At 43.6% G+C, this 20,373-nt stretch overlaps 1 long non-coding RNA gene across 1 annotated transcript; it reads right to left on the bottom strand.

Moving 5' to 3' along the window:
* Nucleotides 1-777: 777 nt before the first annotated feature.
* Nucleotides 778-20,110, bottom strand: LOC130367995 (uncharacterized). Its single transcript, XR_008892253.1, has 5 exons — nucleotides 20,040-20,110; nucleotides 16,754-16,793; nucleotides 8,819-8,891; nucleotides 1,251-1,270; nucleotides 778-1,159 (listed from the first exon to the last, which is right to left on the bottom strand). It is a non-coding gene; the product is annotated as an uncharacterized LOC130367995 (long non-coding RNA).
* Between the last annotated feature and the right edge of the window lie 263 nt (nucleotides 20,111-20,373).

The raw sequence follows: 20,373 nt of genomic DNA, 5'->3' as shown, positions 1-20,373 counted from the left end.
ATAATATAGTGTCTGTACCTGTGTGTGACGGTTTTCTCACGATTCTTCTGTGATTTTCTCCCCAATATTTATTTTTAACAGCTTACAAAATTACTGTTGTCTCGGATTTTTACCAGCTTGCAATGCGGTCGAGACCTGACATCACTAGTCAGCTGATGACAGGGAGCCTGTCTGCTTCAATGGGTGGAGCGATTACTTGGTGGGTGAGAGATCAACTGCAACTAATACAACAGCTGTACAGTGGTCTCCAAACTGTAGACCTCCAGATGTTGCAAAACTACAATTCCCAGCATGCCCAGACAGATGTTGCTGAACTACAACTCCCATCATGTCTGGAAAGTCTGGGCATGCTTGGAGTAGTAGTTTTGCAACATCTGGAGGTCCACAGTTTTTGGACCACTACACAGTGGTCTCCAAACTGTTCTTCTCCAGTTGTTGCATAACTATAACTCCTAGAATGCCCTTTGGCTGTCAGTACATGCTGGGAGTTGTAGTTTTTCAACTGCTGTAGGCACACTGGTTGGGAACTGGTTAGAGTGTGTTTCCTAACTGGAAGTTTCCCAACCTGCATGCCTCCAGCTGTTGCAAAACTACAACTTCCAGAATGCACTGAGAGACTACAAATTTTTCATTTTCACGTTCCAATTTAACAAAAGTTCGTCAATCACCTGTGGGGTATTAAGGCTCACTGTACCCTTTGTTGCGTTCCTTGAGGGGTGTGGTTTCCAAAAAATAAGTAACTATGTGAGAATAGATTATAGTTAGGGAAGTGCTCAATAAAACTTAACATTTATTAATGCCAGATAAAGGAAAGGTCATAAAATCACTCAATAGTGATGTATTATGAATCAGACAATACAGTGTCTCCAATGCGACACTGATTTATAAAGAGTAGAATCACTGTTAATAAATCTCCTGATGTGTCAAGGAGAAAAAGAGTACCCCTTTTAGCACAAAAGAATAAAGCCCAACGCGTTTCTAGCGCCACTGTCTTTACGGCGCCGTCCTCAGGGGATTTTTAGGGGATTATCTATAGCCCCATGGCAAGATATAGAAGTAATTAATGAATACACTTAATTATACATGTATCCCAAACACCCATATGCCATCTCCTGGGCTTAAATGATGAAATCAGCAAATACAGGATTCTGGTCGGTACCTGAAAAAAAGTGACACATACCAAAAATCAATTCTGAATCCAAGTTCAATCCTGCAAAATAAAGAATGGCCACATAGCTCTCCGTACTCACTCAGGTTACTCATCCTGTTCCTGAAAAATAAAACATAGGATCCCTATCAGTGAGTACCTATGGAGAGTCCGTACCTGGAAAGGAATGTGTCATGTAACACTTACGTTTACCGCTTATTCATTCCTGTTTCTGTCCGGGAGCGCTACACTCTGAATTGGCAGAGATGCCGGCTTGTTTCTGCCTGGCGCGCACTCTGCCGGAAGCAAGGCAGCGTCTGTCCTCATATCCGGTATCGGTCATCCTGACGCGCTCTCGGGCCCTGCCCATTGCCCGGAGCGTCGTTATTCGCCGCGATCATAACAGATCGCGCGAGACAGGAGACTGGATGCGCTGACCGAGATAGGTATGGGAAGAGATTCTCACTAAGGTATTTTAGGCTAAGTCCCAATGTATCCGATCCCCTGAAAGAGACCACATTATTCCAAAAAGATCCGATTCAGGAACCAGAGCATATATAGGTCATAGATAGTTGACAACTCATTTTGAAAATACATTGGTTGTAATATATAAAATAAAGAAAGCACAACTAGCTGGATAACTAGGAAATGGAGGAATTGTGAAAATCTATACGGCACCAATCTATATCAATTAGTAAAATGATGAAAAGTAAGGGGGTCAATATGACACCCAAATAAATTCGGTACATCGGACACATTTAAGGCCAAGATGTTAGGGAAGTCCGGAGCACAATATATAATATAGAATAAAGAATATATTGTGATGACAATATATACATAGCTGTATCAGGTAAGTAAATAATATATGCATACCTACATCAGGTAAGTAGGGGGGGGGGGGAAACCTACTATTGACAAGGAAGGGCATTTAAGGGCAATTTTCAACCTATGCTCTGCTTCATCTTTCTGAGAACAACTAACATGTGACCCTGAATTGTCACCTGGAAATATGATGGGGTTCATGAGAAGGAACTCTGTTGGCATTTGAGGATTATGTTTCTTCAAACCTATCAGTAGCTCATTCAGAGGAAAATAAAAGGAACATCCATATGTGAGCCTATTACAGACAGTGCACCCCCTAGGGAAGGTGTATAGGGGGGAACTGGACAATTGGAAACAGGTGTTCCCTAAATTTACTTTCCAGAAATGAATAAAGTGTACTATGGGGAAAATGAAAATTGCTATTTTACTACTGATATGCCAAAAACCAAAAGCAAAAAAATATGTCCTCCCCAAACCCTATGCTCTGAATGATCATTCTGGGAATGTGATGTGTGTGGCCGTCCCTAACCTGCTGCCTCAAATATGCACCCTGCTCAGGTGGAGAGAGAGCGCTCTCTGATGATAGGGACCCATGACCTATTCTTGGAAAAAATACTCCAAGAGTTCTTATCAGTTTTTTTTTTTATGAAAGGGTTTTTTGGGCAATTCTAGGGTTTATAGGGTTAAAATCTGGAATGTACTCTGGACTTGGTAAATTGGGGACAAATTATGGAAAAATTAAATGAAAAGGGAAAAGGACAAAAAATGTAGTACTTCATGGAAGTGTGGTACTTCCGGAAGCAACCTTTAATGCAGAGGCCCGATGATCAGAGTGGTGGTGTCCTTCCATATCCCCCTCTTGCAACACGCTCTGCATTTTTTCTGGAATCGTCCCTTCTTTCCAGTGTGAGGGACCTCACCTGGAAAGTGCTGGCCTGGGACGATCCTTGCACCTATATTTACAGTTCTTTGGGAACTCCGGCCTGCTCTTTCCCGGTCGTTAAAGATCAGGGCCTTTAGGACTTCCTCCTGGAACTGAATGAATGTCCCTGTGTTGCCAGCGTACTGGGACAATACAAAAGAGTTGTACATGGCAACCTGCACCAAGTAGACCGCAACTGTTTTGTACCATACCCGTGTTTTACGCATGGCGTTATATGGCTTGAGGACTTGATCAGAGAGATCAACTCCCCCTATATACTGATTGTAGTCCAGAATACAATCAGGCTTGAGGACCGTTGTTTTGGTGCCTCGCACAGGGACAGGTGAGCTGCCGTTACCATGAATTTTGGTCAGCATAAGAACATCCCTCTTATCCTTATACCTGACCAGCAACAGGTTTTCATGGGTAAGGGCACGGGACTCACCCTTGGGCATAGGTATCTTAACAAAATTTAGAGGGAGCCCTCTCTGGTTCTTCCAAACGGACCCACAAGCGGACGGACGTGGATCTGGCGGCGAGGGATTTAAACAGAGGGATACTGGTATAAAAGTTATATCCACGTAAAGGTGGTAAATCTTATCCAGCAGTGGGTGCAAAAGGTCCCCCATGATTTTCCCGTTAACACCCTGAGTGGAAGGATGTTCTGGGGTCCGGAAGCGTGTGTGTTTTGGTGCAAACTGTATAATGGTGTGTGATTAAAAAAAAAGGCTGCAGCCTAAAAAAATAGGGGGCAAAACGCGGCGCCCTAATAGGGCCCGGGTCACGCTGGAAAATGTTCAACGGACCCTTGGGGACCTATTAGGGGGGTACTTAAAGGGGTACTCTGGTGCTTACACATCTTATCCCCTATCCCCTATGCAGTGATGTGATCGCCATCTCCCACCAGCAACAGAGGGTGATTGGTGGTGTGTCGTACACAACCAATCACCCTCTGATTCCGGGTCATCGGGTCACACGTGTCATTGGGTCACACGTATTCCCCACATATCGATGGTCTGAATGATCACCGGTCTGAATAATTTCAGCAGGCATCCCATTCTGTTCACCGCCGGATTACCGGCAGTGAACAGAAACGCCAGGGGCGTACAGGTACGCTCTTGGTCCTTAAGTGCCAGGACTTAAGGGCGTACCTGTATGCCCTTGATCCTGGTAGGGTTAAGGGGTGGTTAAAAGAAATAAAAATACATAATTATTTAATAATATTTTGTCGATTTTTTGCATTGTGAGAGGTTGGTATGAGTTGGAATGGAGGCCCATTTTTTTAATGGGACAGAATAGCCCTTAAATTACTAAACAACATTATGACTTGCATCCAGGTTATTAGGTAGATCACAGTAAGGGAGGTAAGGATAAAACTCCCAAGTTATAAATGAGTATAGAAAAAAAATATACAGCGTGCAAAGACTTCTTCACATTTACTGTTACCACTGGGTGGGTAAAATTATCCAGGCCAGGGGCAGAGCCGGATCATCATTGGCTCTCACAGAGCACCTGCTCCGGGCCCTTGCCCGCAGGGGGCCCCCGTCACATTCAGGACATCCTTGATGCCCCGGTTAACTCTTTGCGGCTCCGCGTTAACTTTAAAAATGCAGGTGCCGCCAAGAGGTAGCGCACGCAAGGCGTGCGCCCATAGAAGGGCACAGCAGAGCAGCGAGGATGGTAAGTCACCAGCGGCAAGTCATCTTCAGTGTTCCAACCACCGCTCCTCTCCGGTCCCGAGACCTACTGCTATGGCCCATAGGCCATAGCAGTAGATCGTGACCCCGGACCATAGGAGTGGTTGTCGGAACACTGGGGCAGTAAACAGGCATACAGCCTCCAGCCATACACTGTATATGGCTGAAGGCTGTATGTCTGTGGGGGAACTGTACTGCACCTAATGTGGGGATCAAAAGTTTGGGCACCCCAGGTAAAAAAAATTATTAATGGGCATAAAAAGGCCAAAGAAAGATGGAAAAATCTCCAAAAGGCATCAAATTACAGATTAGACATTCTTATAATATGTCGAAAAAAGGTACATTTAATTTCCATCATTTAAACTTTCAAAATAACAGAAAACAAAAAAAATGGTGTCTGCAAAATTTTGGGCACCCTGAAGAATTTATAGCATGCACTCTCCCCTTTGCAAAGCTGAGACCTGCCAGTGTCATGGATTGTTCTCAATCATCATCTGGGAAGACCAGGTGATGTCAATCTCAAAGGTTTTAAATACCCAGACTCATCTGACCTTGCCCCAACAATCAGCACCATGGGTTCTTCTAAGCAATTGTCTAGAAATCTGAAAATGAAAATAGTTGACGCTCACAAAACTGGAGAAGGCTATAAAAAGATAGCAAAACGTTTTCAGATGTCAATATCCTCTGTTCGGAATGTAATTATGAAATGGCAGTCATCAGGAACAGTGTTTTTTTTTTTTGTTCTTGTTTTTTATCCCATGAGAGGGCTTTCACCAGCGATCTACTGATCGCCCATATAATACATTGCACTAGTATTATAGTGCAGTGTATTATGGCTGTCAGCATTATGTTGACAGCCAATGTTTCATTATGGCTAATGTGAGGGGACGGTTGGGTTACTTTTTATATTTTTTGGGTTATTTAAAAAAAAAATATTTTTTTATATATACATTTTTGTAGGGGTTGGGGTTAATTATTTTATAAATTGTTTATTTTTAACTTATTATTTAGATAGGATTCATGCAGAATACATTGCCAACTATGGGGAGGGCAATGCACCCATGGAACCTCTGGCAATAATTATTCCGGCTGGAAATTCCTCAGTGTGAACATAGCCTTTAAGTGTTTTATAAAGGGGACTTTTATCTTTTTTTTATATTAACATTATTTTTTTTCAACGCTTACAGAAAAAAAAATACAAGTTCTTACAAATACAATACAACAAGTTACAAATACATATGCATTTATTTGGTCCTATTATAACCCACCCCACCCTCCACCCACAATGGCAGGAAAAAAATTCCGGAATCATCCTAATTATCAGTGTCCCATAGACCCCACTTTTTCTTCCATATATCAAAATTTTTTTGGACTTTTTGCTTTTAACCTTTTCAAAACCTTTAACCCTTTGCAACTCTTGTTTCCATTTTAGACTACTCGGTTTTTGTTAGAAATCCATTTCCTTATTATAATCAACCTCCCTGTACTCAATGCATTCAAGATCAACTTCTTTTTGACCACAGGTAGGTTAGGGATTAGACCAAACAGGAAAACTCCTGGTTTCCACTCCAAACTAACTAAACTATTTTTCTTTTAATCTGTTCTTTAATTTCAAACCAAAAATCGTTTATATACGGGCACTCCCACAGCATATGAAGCAGATTCGCTTCGGTCCTTCCACATTTTGGGCAGTCCGCATGGGCACGAATTTTCCATTTGCATAGATCTTTAGGGGTATAATATAGTCTATGCAATAGCATAAACTGAGAGGTTTGAAATTTTTCATTTTCCGACATCTGGACCACACTCACAGTCATTCCCTTCCAAGTGATCTCATCCGACAGCACTCCTTCTTTTGCCCACTTTACTTTTAACTTTCATCCCCTCTAGTTTCCCTAATCGAAGAATTTTATATACTGCAGACAGCCCCAATTTCCTACCCCCATCCACCAATTCAATCAAGGGATGGTTCTGGATACTAAGAGCCCTTGTATCCTTAGTATACTTTACAGCATGTTCTAGTTGGAGGAAACCAAATTTATATTTATCTTTTAACCCAAACTCCCTCTGCAGATTTTCAAATTTTTTAAATTTTTCTTCACTGAACATTTGCTCAACATATACTATCCTCTTTCTTAACCATAAACCATAATGCTCAATTTTACTTATTTCATTAAAATTATTATTTTCCCACAGTAGAGTAAATTTCACACTTCCTGTAATGTTAAAAACACTTTTAACTTTCCTCCACACCCAGTTTGCCTGTGCACCAATTGTATCCTTCTTATTAAATTTCAAATTATTTTCCAATACTTCAAACACTGGCAACCTAATGTGGGGGAACTGGCAACTTAATGTGGGGGGAATTATACTGCCTACCTAATGTGGGGGGAACTATACTGCCTACCTAATGAGGGGGGAACTATACTGCCTACCTAATGTGGGGGAACATGATGCCTACCTAATGTGGGGGGAACTACAAGGTACCGTACATCACGGTAGGAGGGGTAGTCTTATATGGCGAGTATATCCCAAATTGTATATTTTAACTGTAAAAGTTGGGGGTCGTCTTATACGCCAAGTTGTCTTATACGCCGGCATATACGGTACCCAGTTTACGATATATCTCAAACGGGAGCCCATCCATCCCTGGAGCTGTGTTCCCAGAAAAAGATCTCAAGGCCTGCTCCAGCTCATGGAGCTGAATTTTAGTATCCAACTCCATCCCCTGGGCTGCCCCCAGACTCGGTAATTTTTTTTAAATTTTTTTTTTTAATTCTTCAATATCCTCCTTGGAGTGTTGCACTTCTGTCTCAAAGTTCTGAGAAGAAACAAACAAAACTCGCTTCCACTTCTACTGCAGTGGACCTGAGAAGGCCATCTTTATCCTTAATAGATTTTATAAAGTTCCCCCTTTGCTGATTCCTTACGAGTTGACTCAGGAATTTGTTTGGACGCCCTCCTTCATAATATAATTTTTGATTTTGAAAAAAAATCTGATTTAGGGCTTTTTCTTCTAAATATACTTTAAGATCCTGGTTTTTTTTTTTCTAACTTTTCTAAATTGTCAACAGAGGCATCCCTGCACAGCTTGACCTCTGCCCTAGCGATTTCTTTTTCCATCTCTTTTTCTTTTAAACTAAACCCCCTCTTCTTCCTACAGATCTCCCTATATAGCAAACCTCTGATAAATGCTTTCAAGGCATCCCATACTATGCCCACCTCTGCCGTGCACTTGTTGACTGCCCAAAATTTGTCTATTTCCCCTTTTAACTTTTCCCAATCATCCAGGATCCTTAGCCAATGAGGGTTGATCTTGAGCATTCTAGTTATACTTCTCCCCTTTTTCCCACATATTCTTAGATTCATACTACAATGATCTGAAATCCCTCTGGATTCATATTTTAGACCTTCTACATACCCCAGGGCCTTATCATTGCATAGCACCATATCGATGCGAGAAGCCGCATCATATGAGCTACTTATACACGAGAGCATTTTCTTATCACCATACAATTCCCTTCATGCGTCCCTCCACCCAGCTTCCTCAATAAATTTCCCCAAAGGGGATGACCACTTTTTGCCCAATTCCCTCTGTGACAGTCTATCTAGGGAGCTATCCAATATACAGTTGAAATCCCCCACAAATATATAGCTCATGTCTGTCCCTATTCATCAAAAAGGCCACTAAAGCGGACAACACTTGATTAGAGAAAGGGGGAGGAATATATACAAAAGCGGACTTTTATCTTTAGATCGTTCACATAATATACTGCATTAATATTAAAGTGCAGTGTATTATACCCATCGGCATTATGTTAAAAGGCTATGAATTATTATGGCTAAAGTCTTTTGGCTATAATTATATATTTGAAGCCAAAAAAAAAACATATTGATTTATCTTTACTTAGTACAGTTAAGTCTTAAATTTGCGGTCAGTCAGCCCACAGTCTAAAGTAAACTTGTAAACACTGCAGACAGTTCAGTCTATTCTATTAAATATCGAAAAAGGGGATTCCTACAAATAAAAATTAGAGAATAAGGATCATAAATGTTCCTAATCTTTGTACCTGACATATAGCTGTGTTATATAAGAAGCTGTCTATAGACGATATTCTTATTAACAATACATATATCTTCATGTATAAGGGAGAGACTATGACATCTCTGCAGGCCTAGATTTTATATCTAGCCTGATTGTTATCAGTAATTAATATAAATATTAATTACCTGTCTCGTAAATTCTTTCTTGCAGCTGACGAGGGCTTATGTCACGTTCACCTTCTCACCGGGCATCAGTCACCTGTAAAAAGACCCAGGTATAATAACATGTTCCTGATACATGCTACAGACGCTAATACATATAACATTCTAGGGCCAGAACTACTTATCTCAGGCATTATGAAACTGCATAACAAAAAGCAACTAAAAAAAAAAGTTGGAACACATTGGGATTTAGGTTAGAGATTAGCGAACTTTTCAAAAATTCGATTCAGCCGATTCGCCGAATTTTCCCAAAAAGTTTGTTTCGATCCAAATTTTTTCACAGCAAATCTATATTAAAAAAGGCTATTTCTAGCCTACATACAGCCTCTGTAGGGGTATAGAACACTTTGCTGTGTTCTAAAACGCATATGGAGTGTGCTGGGTTAGTGAAATAATACTGTTATTCAGAATAACATGCAGATTACCGGCATCGCTTTTAGAATCACTGCCCCACAGAAGCACAATGACAGAGCCTGGGGATGGCATCAGTGTCAGGAGACCATATAGTGACTGAATGACAGCGTGGAGGTGTTTGCAGCATGAGGAGACCATTTAGTGGCTGATTGACACAGCGTGGAGGTGTTGGCAGCATGAGGACACCATATAGTGGCTGAATGGCACAGCGTGGAGGTGTTGGCAGCATGAGGACACCATTTAGTGGCTGAATGACACAGCATGGAGGTGTTGGCAGCATGAGAAGACCATATAGTGGATGAATGGCACAGCCCGGAGTAGCCAGCAGCATGAGTAGGCACTAGGCCTTGTTACGCCGAGCGCTCCGGGTCCCCGCTCCTCCCCTGAGCGCTCGCAACATCCTCGCTACGGCAGCGCCCCGGTCAGATCCACTGACCGGGTGCGCTGCGATACCGCCTCCAGCCGGGATGCGATTTGCGATGCGGGTGGCGCCCGCTCGCGATGCGCATCCCGGCTTCCGTACCTGACTCGCTCTCCCTCGGTCCTGTCCCGGCACGCGCGGCCCCGCTCCCTAGGGCGCGCGCGCTCCGGGTCTCTGCGATTTAAAGGGCCACTGCGCCACTGATTGGCGCAGTGGTTCCAATTAGTGTCTTCACCTGTGCACTCCCTATGTATACCTCACTTCCCCTGCACTCCCTCGCCGGATCTTGTTGCCCTTGTGCCTAGTGAAAGCGTTCCCTTGTGTGTTCCTAGCCTGTGTTCCAGACCTCCTGCCGTTGCCCCTGACTACGATCCTTGCTGCCTGCCCCGACCTTCTGCTACGTCCGACCTTGCTTTTGTCTACTCCCTTGTACCGCGCCTATCTTCAGCAGTCAGAGAGGTTGAGCCGTTGCTAGTGGATACGACCTGGTTACTACCGCCGCAGCAAGACCATCCCGCTTTGCGGCGGGCTCTGGTGAACACCAGTAGTAACTTAGAACCGGTCCACTAGCACGGTCCACGCCAATCCCTCTCTGGCACAGAGGATCCACCTCCTGCCAGCCGGCATCGTGACAGTAGATCCGGCCATGGATCCCGCTGAAGTACCTCTGCCAGTTGTCGCCGACCTCACCACGGTGGTCGCCCAGCAGTCACAACAGATAGCGCAACAAGGCCACCAGCTGTCTCAACTGACCGTGATGCTACAGCAGCTACTACCACAGCTTCAGCAATCATCTCCTCCGCCAGCTCCTGCACCTCCTCCGCAGCGAGTGGCCGCTTCAGGCCTACGACTATCCTTGCCGGATAAATTTGATGGGGACTCTAAGTTGTGCCGTGGCTTTCTTTCACAATGTTCCCTGCACTTGGAGATGATGTCGGACCAGTTTCCTACTGAAAGGTCTAAGGTGGCTTTCGTAGTCAGCCTTCTGTCTGGAAAAGCTCTGTCATGGGCCACACCGCTCTGGGACCGCAATGACCCCGTCACTGCCTCTGTACACTCCTTCTTCTCGGAAATTCGTAGTGTCTTTGAGGAACCTGCCCGAGCCTCTTCTGCTGAGACTGCCCTGCTGAACCTGGTCCAGGGTAATTCTTCCGTCGGCGAGTACGCCATACAATTCCGTACTCTTGCTTCTGAACTATCCTGGAATAATGAGGCCCTCTGCGCGACCTTTAAAAAAGGCCTATCCAGCAACATTAAAGATGTTCTGGCCGCACGAGAAATTCCTGCTAATCTACATGAACTCATTCATCTTGCCACTCACATTGACATGCGTTTTTCCGAAAGGCGTCAGGAGCTCCGCCAGGATATGGACTTTGTTCGCACGAGGCGTTTTTTCTCCCCGGCTCCTCTCTCCTCTGGTCCTCTGCAATCCGTTCCTGTGCCTCCCGCCGTGGAGGCTATGCAAGTTGACCGGTCTCGCCTGACACCTCAAGAGAGGACACAACGCCGCATGGAGAATCTCTGCCTGTACTGTGCCGGTACCGAACACTTCCTGAAGGATTGTCCTATCCGTCCTCCCCGCCTGGAAAGACGCACGCTGACTCCGCACAAAGGTGAGACAGTCCTTGATGTCAACTCTGCTTCTCCACGTCTTACTGTGCCTGTGCGGATATCTGCATCTACCTTCTCCTTCTCTACTATGGCCTTCTTGGATTCCGGATCTGCAGGAAACTTTATTTTGGCCTCCCTCATCAACAGGTTCAACATCCCGGTAACCAGTCTCGCCAGACCCCTCTACATCAATTGTGTTAACAATGAAAGATTGGACTGTACCATACGTTACCGCACGGAGCCCCTCCTAATGTGCATCGGACCTCATCATGAAAAAATTGAGTTTTTGGTCCTCCCCAATTGCACTTCCGAAATTCTCCTTGGACTACCGTGGCTTCAACGCCATTCCCCAACCCTGGATTGGTCCACAGGGGAGATCAAGAGCTGGGGTACCTCTTGTTTCAAGGACTGCCTTAAACCAGTTCCCAGTACTCCCTGCCGTGACCCTGTGGTTTCCCCTGTAACCGGTCTCCCTAAGGCCTATATGGACTATGCTGACGTATTTTGCAAGAAACAAGCTGAGACTCTACCTCCTCACAGGCCTTATGACTGTCCTATTGACCTCCTCCCGGGCACTACTCCACCCCGGGGCAGAATTTATCCTCTGTCCGCCCCAGAGACTCTTGCTATGTCCGAGTACATCCAGGAAAATTTAAAAAAGGGGTTTATCCGCAAATCCTCCTCTCCTGCCGGAGCTGGATTTTTCTTTGTGTCCAAAAAAGATGGCTCCCTACGTCCTTGCATTGACTACCGCGGACTTAATAAAATCACGGTAAAGAACCGCTACCCTCTACCTCTTATCTCTGAACTCTTTGATCGCCTCCAAGGTGCCCACATCTTTACCAAACTGGACTTAAGAGGTGCTTATAATCTCATCCGCATCAGGGAGGGGGACGAATGGAAAACGGCATTTAACACTAGAGATGGACACTTTGAGTATCTGGTCATGCCCTTTGGCCTGTGCAACGCCCCTGCCGTCTTCCAAGACTTTGTTAATGAAATTTTTCGTGATCTCTTATATTCCTGTGTTGTTGTGTATCTGGACGATATTCTGATTTTTTCTGCCAACCTAGAAGAACACCGCCAGCATGTCCGCATGGTTCTTCAGAGACTTCGAGACAATCAACTTTATGCCAAAATGGAGAAATTTCTGTTTGAATGTCAATCTCTTCCTTTCCTAGGATACTTGGTCTCTGGCCAGGGACTACAAATGGACCCAGACAAACTCTCTGCCGTCTTAGATTGGCCACGCCCCTCCGGACTCCGTGCTATCCAACGTTTTTTGGGGTTCGCCAATTATTACAGACAATTTATTCCACATTTTTCCACCATTGTGGCTCCTATCGTGGCTTTAACCAAGAAGAATGCCAATCCTAAGTCATGGCCTCCTCAAGCGGAAGACGCCTTTAAACGGCTCAAGTCTGCCTTTTCTTCTGCTCCCGTGCTCTCCAGACCTGACCCATCTAAACCCTTCCTATTGGAGGTTGATGCCTCCTCAGTAGGAGCTGGAGCGGTTCTTCTACAAAAAAATTCTTCTGGGCATGCTGTTACTTGTGGTTTTTTTTCTAGGACCTTCTCTCCGGCGGAGAGGAACTACTCCATCGGGGATCGAGAGCTACTGGCCATTAAATTAGCACTTGAGGAATGGAGGCATCTGCTGGAGGGATCAAAATTTCCAGTTATTATTTACACCGATCACAAGAATCTCTCCTATCTCCAGTCTGCCCAACGGCTGAACCCTCGCCAGGCCAGGTGGTCTCTGTTCTTTGCCCGGTTTAATTTTGAAATTCACTTTCGCCCTGCCGATAAGAACATTAGGGCCGATGCTCTCTCTCGTTCCTCGGATGCCTCGGAAGTAGAGCTCTCTCCGCAACACATCATTCCTCCTGACTGCCTGATCTCCACTTCTCCAGCCTCCATCAGGCAAACTCCTCCAGGGAAGACCTTCGTCTCTCCACGCCAACGCCTCGGAATCCTCAAATGGGGTCACTCCTCCCATCTCGCAGGCCATGCGGGCATCAAGAAATCCTTGCAACTTATCTCTCGTTTCTATTGGTGGCCAACTCTGGAAACGGATGTTGTTGATTTTGTGCGGGCCTGCACTGTCTGTGCCCGGGATAAGACTTCTCGCCAGAAGCCTGCTGGTCTTCTTCATCCTCTGCCTGTCCCCGAACAGCCTTGGTCTCTGATTGGTATGGACTTTATTACAGACTTACCCCCATCCCGTGGCAACACTGTTGTTTGGGTGGTCGTTGATCGATTTTCCAAGATGGCACATTTTATTTCTCTTCCTGGTCTTCCTTCAGCGCCTCAGTTGGCAAAACAATTTTTTGTACACATTTTTCGTCTTCACGGGTTGCCCACGCAGATCGTCTCGGATAGAGGCGTCCAATTCGTGTCAAAATTCTGGAGGGCTCTCTGTAAACAACTCAAGATTAAATTAAACTTTTCTTCTGCTTATCATCCTCAATCCAATGGGCAAGTAGAAAGAATTAACCAGGTCCTGGGTGATTATTTACGGCATTTTGTTTCCTCCCGCCAGGATGACTGGGCAGATCTTCTTCCATGGGCCGAATTCTCGTACAACTTCAGAGTCTCTGAATCTTCTTCCAAATCCCCATTTTTCGTGGTGTACGGCCGTCATCCTCTTCCCCCCCTCCCTACTCCCTTGCCCTCTGGTTTGCCCGCTGTGGATGAAATAACTCGTGATCTTTCCACCATATGGAAAGAGACCCAAAATTCTCTCTTACAGGCTTCATCACGCATGAAGAAGTTTGCTGATAAGAAAAGAAGAGCTCCCCCCATTTTTTCTCCCGGAGACAAGGTATGGCTCTCCGCTAAATATGTCCGCTTCCGTGTTCCCAGCTACAAATTGGGACCACGCTATCTTGGTCCTTTCAAAATCTTGTGCCAAATTAATCCTGTCTCTTACAAACTTCTTCTTCCTCCTTCTCTTCGTATCCCTAATGCCTTTCATGTCTCTCTTCTTAAACCACTCATCATCAACCGTTTCTCTCCTAAACTTATTTCTCCTACTCCTGTCTCCGGTTCTTCAGACATCTTCACCGTAAAGGAGATACTGGCCTCCAAAAAGGTCAGAGGAAAAACTTTTTTTTTAGTGGACTGGGAGGGCTGTGGTCGTGAAGAGAGATCCTGGGAACCTGAGGACAATATCCTAGATAAAAGTCTGGTCCTCAGGTTCTCAGGCTCTAAGAAGAGGGGGAGACCCAAGGGGGGGGGTACTGTTACGCCGAGCGCTCCGGGTCCCCGCTCCTCCCCGGAGCGCTCGCAACATCCTCGCTACGGCAGCGCCCCGGTCAGATCCACTGACCGGGTGCGCTGCGATACCGCCTCCAGCCGGGATGCGATTCGCGATGCGGGTGGCGCCCGCTCGCGATGCGCATCCCGGCTTCCGTACCTGACTCGCTCTCCCTCGGTCCTGTCCCGGCGCGCGCGGCCCCGCTCCCTAGGGCACGCGCGCGCCGGGTCTCTGCGATTTAAAGGGCCACTGCGCCACTGATTGGCGCAGTGGTTCCAATTAGTGTCTTCACCTGTGCACTCCCTATGTATACCTCACTTCCCCTGCACTCCCTCGCCGGATCTTGTTGCCCTTGTGCCTAGTGAAAGCGTTCCCTTGTGTGTTCCTAGCCTGTGTTCCAGACCTCCTGCCGTTGCCCCTGACTACGATCCTTGCTGCCTGCCCCGAACTTCTGCTACGTCCGACCTTGCTTTTGTCTACTCCCTTGTACCGCGCCTATCTTCAGCAGTCAGAGAGGTTGAGCCGTTGCTAGTGGATACGACCTGGTTACTACCGCCGCAGCAAGACCATCCCGCTTTGCGGCGGGCTCTGGTGAACACCAGTAGTAACTTAGAACCGGTCCACTAGCACGGTCCACGCCAATCCCTCTCTGGCACAGAGGATCCACCTCCTGCCAGCCGGCATCGTGACAGGCCTCTCCACAATTCCTAAGATTAAAAGATGAATTAAGAAATTTAAATCGAAGATTTTGGATAGCGGGTGCTACCTATGAGAAAATTTGAAATTCCCAGACCCAGGCCCCACAGCGGCTTCAGTAAACCATATATTGCCTGAATGACATAGCCTGGAGTTGGCTGATGCACGAGTACACACCAGGGCTTCACAATCCCCCCCCCCCCCCAAAAAAAACACAACAATTTTACAATTTTTTTTTTAAGATTTTGGATAGCGGGTGCTACTTATGGGAAAATTTGAAATTCCCAGACCCAGGCCCCACAGCGGCATCAGTAACCCATATATTGCCTGAATGACACAGCCTGGAGTTGGCTGATGCACGAGTACACAGCAGGGCTTCATAATCCCCCCCCCCCCCCCCAAAAAAAAAACAACACAAGATGGGTTGCTGGTGGAGACACGACGGCTGGCTGATAACGGGAGCTCAGGCCTCTCGCTGCGACTCCTGCTGCCACTCGCCCCAAATCTGCTGCCAACTCTGCCTGAAGTATTTAGGCCTCTGCCACTCCTCTGTGCACGTCCTGGCACTTCTCTGCCTGACATACTTAGTGCGTTTATGAGGGTATTACAATACGCTACACTACTCTTTAAACAGTATTTGTCTAGAACAGCAGCAGGACATTACTTACGGCTGTCCTTAAACAGTATGTCGGCCCTTGACAGATTAACAGGTACTAAATGGTACAAATCTTGGATGTACCTATGCGGTATGCACTGATGAGGGAAGTAATATGCCAAACTATACGCTGAAAAAAACTCTGTATTTTTGTAAAACACCAGCCGATGAAGGCTATTGTTTGGACTTTGACGGTATGGAGCACCTTGACAGCTTAACAGGTACTAAATGGTACAAATGCACTACAGTCCACTGAACAATCATGTATTTCTGAACAGCAGCAGGACCCAACAGCACCACAAAAAAAAAATCCAGGGATTAAACCATAAATTGCACTCTGTCGGACAATTCTGAGCAGCAGAAGATTTGTGGAGCAAAAAAAAAAAGAAAAAACTCAATTGGGCTGAAAAATTAGGAGATAAGATGCTTCAGAAAGTTCAGGCAGCTTGGAGATCTGTATGAGGCAGCTGACAGCTATCTGCCCCTCTCTGCTGCAATGCTCAATAACATGAATAGGAGGTTTAGCTATCAATGATTCTTCTCAGTGTAACAGCAAAGCACTCTGCACTCCTGTCTCTCCCTTAGCTGATGTGACTAGCAGTTGCAGTGTAATGCTGTGGTATGAGCTATTCACACTCACACACAGTCCCGTCCTCTCTATCTGAGTGCATAGATGAAATGAAGAGAGGCAAGATGGCCGTCGATTATATAGGGGCTGTGACATCACATGGGTCAGTGAATACTGATAGGCTGCATCTCACATGTGATTCAGGGTCAGCCCCCCTACCTTCATTCCCGCCGCTGTTTCCCGCCCTCCCATAATCCCCTGCCCCATGTACTCACATGTGGATCAGCCATCTTAGGTCTCCAATAGCCTGGAACGCTGTAAAATGGAATTTAATTAACCGATTTTTCATGAAATTCGTAACGAATTCGGGTTCGTCAACTTCGATTCGCTCATCTCTAATCTAGGTGTTTTTTTATATTAAAATATAATGTATAATTTTGATATTGTGTTTTAATAAATATTTTATCTAAAAATGTTATATTATATTCAACAGTTAATCATACAATGGGAATGTATGCCTTTTAATTTTGAAAGGAGGGGTTGTATTATTTTATTAAATAATTTATACCTCTCACATTTATGCTATGTGTGTACCAATTGTAGATTTTTTTGGGTGTTTGTATTTAAAACTTTGGGGATTTTTAAAAAAAAATATTTCCTTTTCTTTATTTTGAATTGTATTTTTGACACAAAAATGTATTTTTAAAGGGATGTTTTTGTGGGGGTGGGTTGATGTTTTTTTTAAATAATTTTATCAACCATTTCTTTTAAAGGGGTACAGCCGTCACACCCCCTCCCATAGACTTGCATTGAGGGGGCAGGGCGTGATGTCATGAGGGGGCGGGGCTATGATGTCAACAGCTCCTGACGCCTGTTCCAGCATTCGGAACAGTTTCTTCCAAATGCTGAGCTGTGAAGTACCCCTTTAACTCTATAACTATTCCGATAATTTTTTATTATTTTATCGACCGTTTCTTAATTTTTTGTACTTTTTAAACTAGTCCAAATCAGTTTTATTTATTTATCTACTTCTTATTCATTTATATTTTTCATAGCATTTCTGCCTTTCTATTTTTGTTTTTCCCATACAAGAACGATCTATCACTCCTAATCTGATCGTTTCTATGAAACACTGCACCTCTATTGTAGTGCAGTGTATTCTGCCTCTCAGCATTATGCTGACAGACAGTGTATGGTTGTTGTTATCGTTAGGACGTTAGGATATTTTTTATGGGGTTATAAAGATTTTTGGGCATTTTTATATATTTTTTTAATTTTTTTTATTTTAGATTTGATACAAAAAAAGTATTTAAAGGGATGTTTTTGTTAAGGCTGAGTTTTATTTTATATTTTTTAAATATTTTATTAGCCTTGTTTTTCTTATTATTAGTTTTTAACTATTCCCATTACGGGACTTAAAGCAGCCATCTTTCGATAGCTCATATATTAATAGACTGCAGTAGTATGACAGTGTCTTTCTTATGCCTCTCGGTATTATTCTAAAAGACAATGTATGGTTACGGTATTGTCAGGGGTTTTATTTTGGGTTTTATAAAACTTTTTTCTTTTTTTAATATGTTTTTTTTAAGGGTGTTCTGTTTAATTAGTTTTTTAACTTGTTTTTTTTTGTTCTTATCTCCTATGAGAGGGCTTTCTCCAGCGATCTACTGATCACCCATATAATACATTGCACTAGTATTACAGTGCAGTGTATTATGGCTGTCAGCATTATGTTTACAGCCAATGTCTAACCCCTTAACGACCACGGACGTAAATGTACGTCCTGGTTTTGCGGGACTTCCCGCACCAGGACATACATTTACGTCCTGTGTATGACCGCGAGCATCGGAAAGGTGCTCACGTCATACACAGCAGGTTCCGGCTGCTAGTAGCAGCCGGGGACCCGCCCGTAATGGGTGACATCCGTGATCGCGCAGATGTCCGCCATTAATCCCTCAGATGCTGTGATCAATACAGATCACTGCATCTGCGGCATTGCGGTACTTTGATTGGATGATCGGATCGCCCGCAGCGCTGCCACGGGGATCTGATCATCCATCATGACAGCCGGAGGTCCCCTTACCTGGCTCCGGCCGTCTCCCGGGGTCTTCTGCTCTGGTCTGCGATCGAGCAGACCAGAGCAGAAAATCACCGATAATACTGAGCAGTGCTATGTCCCATGCATAGCACTACACAGTATTAGCAATCAAAGGACTGCTAAAGATAGCTTTTTTGACACATTTTATTTTAAAAAAATTAATAAAAAATTATCTAAAAGTTTTACATATGCAAATGAAGTATCTAAAAAAAGTACAGATGACGGCGCAAAAAATGAGTCCTCATACCGCCCTATATACGGAAAAATGAAAAAGTTATAGGTGGTCAAATAGAGTGATTTTACATTACTGATTTTGTACAAAAAGTTTTCGATTTTTTTTTTAAGCAGTGCAAAAATTTTAAAGTATCTAGCCATGGATATCATTTTAATCGTATTGACCCGCAGAATAAAGAGCACATGTCAATTGTCAAAATGTGAAAAATTTTGGTTTTCATTTAAATTTCCTCACCCAAATTTTTTTTGGGGGTTCTCTGTACATTTTATGGTAAAATGGGAGGTTTCATTACAAAGTACAATTGGTCACGCAAAAAACAAGCACTTATATGGGTCTGTAGATGGAAATATAAAAGAGTTATGGATTTTAGAAGGCGAGGCTGAAAAAACGAAAACGCTAATATAAAATTGGCCTGGTCCTTAAGGTGAAAATGGGCTTGGTCATTAAGGGGTTAATTATGGCTAATGTGAGGGGAGGGTTGGGTTACCTTTTATGTTTTTTGGGTTATTTTTAATTTTTTTTTCTTTTTTTATATATACATTTTTGTAGGGGATGGGGTTGGGGTTAATTATTTAAAAAAATGTTTATTTTTAACTTATTTTTTTAGCTAGGATCCATGCAGAATACATTGCCATCTATGGGGAGGGCAATGCAACCGTGGTACCTCCGGCAATAAATATTTTGGCTGGAGATTACTCAGTGTGAACCTAGCCTTTAAGTGTTTTATAAAGGGGACTTTTAACAGCGATCTTTAAATCACTCATTTAATATACTGCTTTAGTATTAAAGTGCAGTGTATTATGCCGTTCAGCATTATGTTCAAAGGCTATGAATTATTATGGCTAAAGTCTTTGGCTATAATTATATATTTGAAGCAAAAAAATATATATTGATTTTTCTTTGCTTAGTACAGTTAAGTCTTAAATTTGCGGTCAGTCAGCCCAGAGTCTAAAGTAAACTTGTAAACACTGCAGTCAGTTCAGTCTATTCTATTAAATATCGAAAAAGGGGATTACTTTAAATAAAAAATTAGAGAATATGCATCATAAATGTTCCTAATCTCTGTACCTAAAACATGGTTGTGTTATAAAAAAAGATGTCTATAGATGATATACTTATTAACAACACATATATCTTCATGTATAAGGGAGAGACTATGACATCTCTGCAGGTCTAAATTTTATATCTAGCCTGATTGTTATCAGTAATTAATATAAATATTAATTACCTGTCTCGTAGATCATTTCTTGCAGCTGATGAGGGCATATGTCACGTTCACCTTCTTACCGGGCATCAGTCACCTGTAAAAAGACACAGGTATGATAACATGTTCCTGATACATGCTACAGAGGCAAATATATATAAAATTCTAGGGCCAGAACTACTTATCTCAGGCATTATGAAACCACATAAAAAAAGGAACAAAAAAAAAGTTGGAACACATTGGGATCTAGGTGTTTTTTTAAATTAAAATATGATATATATTTTTGATATTTTGTTTTAATAAATATTTTATCTAAAAATGTTATATTATATTCAAAAGTTAATCATACAACGGGAAT

Source organism: Hyla sarda, chromosome 4 (assembly GCF_029499605.1).
Source record: "Hyla sarda isolate aHylSar1 chromosome 4, aHylSar1.hap1, whole genome shotgun sequence".
Lineage (NCBI taxonomy): Eukaryota > Metazoa > Chordata > Amphibia > Anura > Hylidae > Hyla > Hyla sarda.
Note: the sequence above shows the minus strand (reverse complement) of the source record. Positions and strands in the feature narration are given on the sequence as shown.